Genomic DNA, 5614 nt, shown 5'->3' with positions numbered 1-5614 from the left:
AAAAAGTTGTTTTAAATTTTTGATAAATTAAAATTGACTATTGTATTCATTTTTATAAAATTTACCTAATACACTATAAGTCTTCAATGTTAAATTGTCATAAAACATTTTTGCTTAAAAAAGTCATAATTTCCTCATATTTATAATTGAATTTAAATGCCAAAAAAATGCAGAGCTTAAGCACCCCCAGTTTTTTAATTGAAATTGCGCCTATGGCAATATGTAAACAGGAAACATACATTTTTCGTTACTATGTTGTGTTTTGATAGTGAAACCGAATTGCTTTGATCGGCATAAATCATAATACAACTACCTACTTACTATTTTCTTGGAAGCAATTATTTTATATTTTGAAAATAGACACCCGTTATAATTTTATCTAGTTATACCGGCTAGTACCTACCTACATTAGTCGTGCATATTTTCTATACTACCGCCTGCAGCATGTTTTTTAGGTTGAAATCCACACAGGTACTTATCTACTGTAGTACTAATACGTTCTAAATTAAAAACAACAAGTCGCATTATCGTAATCTTATGGGAATTAATTAGAATCAGCGAATAAGCTATTGCTCCTCATAGGCCGTAGCCCGTAGGACGGGTTCTTATACATTATTTAATATTTAACAACGAGGTCATAAGAGCATGAGTATTTCTCGTATATTTTTTTTTTTAAATATTAATAAAAACATATAGGTATACGCATCTACTTTTGAAATAAATGTATATCTACTATATAACCACGTATCATAATATACCTACCTACGTGTTTTTAAAGTTTACCTAAAAGTTAAGTAAAAATTAACATTTAAGTTATTTTAAATGAATGAATTTGGTGTGTAAGTAAAGTATTTTTATTTTTACGTATTCGACATAATATTAGTTAGGGTATAAAGTTCTTAAGCACGTCTTTTGTTAAAAATATCAACCTACATGGGAACTATAAATGATTTGAAAAGGACAATTTGATAATCATCACATTTATGTGCTATCGCGAATTCTATATCTATGACGATTTGGCAGTTCTAGGAGCATACAAAACCCTTTTTAATTAGCATTAGTCAAATTCGAATCATACAATTATTTAATACAATTGTTGTAATTGAATTAAATCTAGTGCCTATCAACAATTGCTTGTCATGAACGTGTAAAAATTATTAATCCTTTATACGAATATGCACCTATCATATCTATCATCTAAAATTTTTTAGTAAAGTGGGTACCAAAATTCTGTATAATATTTGATACAAAAATTGTTTTTCCATATTGTATATTTGTGTTGATTATAATATAATATACTATTATTTTTACATCAACTATCCATTTGTCAACCACAAAAGAGGTTATAATACTATAATTGTTAATTTATTAACCATTTATGAAAATTCCAGCTTAGTTTATATTAAAATGTTTAAGTTTAATCATGCATAAGTAATATGGAATATTGAAATCAACCAATCTTAAATTGACTTCTATGTTGACAATATTATTTTATTTTAAGAAAAAAATGAAGATCAGTTGCATAGAAAAGCAAACTTAATTTTTAAAACAATGAAATTATGATTTAATAATAGATAAAATATTTTAAAATATTATATAGATAAAGAAAACTATATTGCATTTGAAATTCAAAAACCTAGGTATTTTAATGAATAAGCCCACACTAAATTATCATTCAAGACTTTGTGAAAAAAACCTATCTTCAGGTTGTAAGTATATATGCTCTAGTATTGATAAAGTGGACAATATTAAATACTTAAGTTTGTGTATAGAAAATTGCTATACTTTTCTTTGTTCTTAGAAACTTATAAGATATGTATTTGATAAAGAAAAATGTAAGAGTACCTATTATACATTTAATTTGTGCTTTTAAAAATGTGTTATTAGTTATGGGGTGGTCAATAAATTTCCGAATTTCCTATACTTAATATTCATTTAAGTACACTAAAAATAACTATAAACTAAATAATTAAATTAATTTTAATATTATTTGGTTCTTACTGTTTAAAACAATTTTTTAAGGATTTTAATATGGTTAATTTTGATGTGTTTTATATTATATACACAAACACACAAATACACAAATACATAATACACTAAAGCTATTCGTTGTTATAGTTAATTGTTTTTATTAAAAATATATAATAATATTCAATCTTATCTTACAGTTGCTTTATTATTATATTATAATATTTCCCTATTATGATTTATGAACTCCTCTACTGGTATCACAGTTATAGGCTAAAACGAGTAAAACCGATCTAGGTACCTATTTGAAATATTTAAAATTGTAAATCATTAATCATTAGTATTATTATAATTTATAAAGAGTATTATTAGTATTATTATAAGAGTTCAATTTTCATCATTTTTATTTTAACTTAATAGTTTATCCTCATAATCTTGTATCGTATGGAAGATGCCTAAAAAATAATAAATTATCTGAATAAACTAATTGAATTATAATTATAAAATTTTGTTAATTTTTGGTCATTGTTGTTACATGTTATTGTTTGGTGGAATTTGCTGGAACATTAAAAATTTTTTTTAAAACAAAAACACCGACCGGTTTGACATTGCCGCTTTCCTGCTTGACAGTGACATATTTAACAAAACCTTGTCCGTTGAAAATTGATAAGTTTGTTACTGCTCCACGTAAGGACACAAATATGTCTTTTTGTACTTTGCTGTCTTTTAAACCATTATTTAAAACTAGTTGAAGTTCTTCTCTGGAACAACATTATTTTTTTTTATAGCAACTGCTGTGCCAATTACTAAACGCATATTTAACCAATTTATATTTTGACTATCGAAAGGTCCTCGGTCTACTTTTGGAACACTTAATACTATTTGGCCGCCAACCTTTATTACTTATTAGTTCTTTAAATAGTTTCTCACTATTTTCTCGTATACTATGGACTGCATGCATAGACTTATAGAAATAGACGGAACATTAGGCATGATAACGTAGAAAATGTTTTATTTTTATTATTTGTCTGACCTGAAATAGGCATTTAGTAAATGCCTAGTTATTTAATGAATTTTAAAATGATTTTAAAATTACTAGGAATTTAACTAAATGTCTAGGCGGATAGTGAAATTGCATAAAAATTAAACTCTTTGACTATTTGCCTAGACATTTAGTAAAATTCCTGATTTGACTATATGCCTACGACATGTATAATAATTAGGGATTGGATGTTAATGCACTATACAAATGCCTTAAATAATGTATTTTAGACATAAAAACATAAAAATGTCCTAAAAAATAGGAAAATAACCTAGAAAATTGTATAAAATGTTAATGACCTAAGTACTAAAAAACGCTCATAAATTGTTTTAGTTAATAAAATTATTCATTGATATTAAATTAAAAGCTAAAATTAATAAAAACTCGTGTTGTTGATTTAAATTTGTATTTCAAAACTGGTTTTGATCTAGAAAACTATTAAAAATTTTGTCTAAAGTGTTTTTTGATTTTTTGTAATAGGTAGGTAAAATAAAATTAAGTTTAATGGTAATAATATTCATACCTGTACATTCTAAAAAAATATATTGAATATTTAAAAATATAATAATGATAAATTATAATATTAATCTTTAATTTTTCGCTCAACTGTTAAAAATAAGTAAACAATACCATAAAACTTCAAAAAATTACCGTAAGTCACAAAAATTACTCAAAAACAAAAAAAAAACAAAAAAAAAAAAATTGGAAAAAAAAAATTACATTTCAATAACATACTATAGCATGTTATTGAAACACATATTAAGCTTGAAAGCATGTCTATATGATGTTCCAAAAAAAGACGCAAAAGTCATCAACACCTGAGCCTATTACATATGATAATAATTATATTATTTATTATAAACTGTGGGAAAAAAACCCGTACAAGCGAATCGTCGAATCCTTTTAAATCGTAATATCGGGGTTTTGGTAAGAAAAGTTGTAACTGGTACCTTTCCTGCAGACGCATCTGTTAGTGAAATCCATTGAATTTCTAAACACGATCGTGGTAGGTACCAGAAGACTGCCGAAGTGACCGCCGTCCCTATTATTGCATACTACAACACTCGTAAGCGGGTAATTGTAATATCTTCCGTTGACTGCTGTTGGCCCGACTTATATGAAGCGGTCGTTTTCTCGGCTTCCGTCATGCCGATTTTTGATCAAACCGTTTTCCCGTCGCCGTCCACGAGTGAGCGTATACAAAGCGTTCTATGCGCAATGTGACCACATTCCAGTGAAACGAGTTTTGTACGTAGGTACCTGCGATTCTGTAGCAAGCCACAAGCCATCGTCACCTCTGGTCCGACGAAACGAGTGCTCTGTTTTCCGAGGATACGCGGATTACGAAGGATACGCCGGAAGGTCTGTCAAGTTAGACGCACGAAGAGGTCACGAAGAGGTATATCTAGACGTGTATATTTTTCACAGATTCAATAACACTATTATAGTATTATTAATCGCTATAATAGCAATGAACAGATTCAGTGCTCGAATTTGAAAAGGATTATAGACGCGGAGGATGCAAAAGTGTAAAAAAAAGTGCGTACCTGAAGATTTAAACGTATAATTGATTAGAGGTAAACAATTAGAAGGTGACTAAAATATTTTTAAAAATAAATATCCGTCTTCTATCAATTTGATGTCATCACACGCCTCTACGATGGTTATTGGTGTTGCTTATAGCTGTTAATAGTTATTAATGTGGTTAATTGCCATATAGTTTTGTATAATCTAAGTAAAACCTTGGTTTAATATGCAGGTCAGGTTATGCGCCATTGATATTTTTAAGTATAACATATAATGTTGTAATTATTCCGATATTTTTCCAATCTAATCAACAAAATGCAATACATATAATATATATTATCTATTAACCCGTTTATAAAACTTTGTATTTGTTAACAGTTTATCCATATTAATGTAACCTGTAATTATCATAAAAATAAATATAATATATGTTAATTTATCGCAATCGCCACTGTTATGATTATGTTAAGGAAAAAAATTCTGATAGTTTTTTTTACACGTAGTATAGCGGAGTGCTTTTGTTGGGTTATTATTATATTATATTATTTCTCTTGCGTGCTGTTAGGTGTTAACTCCAAAGAGTTTATTGCAAACGTTTCATTGATTCATTCATATATAACTGTATACAGCTTTTCTCTGCAGGTTTATGGGTTAGGTATATGACATACGTGCTGTGCAGTTATTATAATTTTTATAGAATACTTTTTATTCCAAACTCAAGTGCTGTAACGGTTTTCTTTAGTTTTTTATACAAAGTTATATTTCCTTGTACCTATCCAATGATGGAAATTTGAATTTCAACTGTAATAAATGTATTCATTAAATGCGTACGTTCATTATTGATATAATGATATTTGGCATGATAATATAATATTATTATTTTATGACTCATACCTTCAGTACACTTTATGTTTTTTAACATAGTTATCAGCTTTACTTATACCCACTTCTAAACAATTACATGTTTTTGCCCATGTCAGACCAGTTTAGATAATATGTGTTATTGATATTTACAATACATATCAAATTCCATTCAATTTCTTTCCAGTAAACATAAGAATATATAAGATTATATTT

Source organism: Acyrthosiphon pisum, chromosome X, assembly GCF_005508785.2.
Source record: "Acyrthosiphon pisum isolate AL4f chromosome X, pea_aphid_22Mar2018_4r6ur, whole genome shotgun sequence".
In the NCBI taxonomy this organism is placed as follows: Eukaryota; Metazoa; Arthropoda; class Insecta; order Hemiptera; family Aphididae; genus Acyrthosiphon; species Acyrthosiphon pisum.
The sequence above is the reverse complement of the archived record's forward strand: the minus strand, read 5'-3'. Positions refer to the sequence as shown.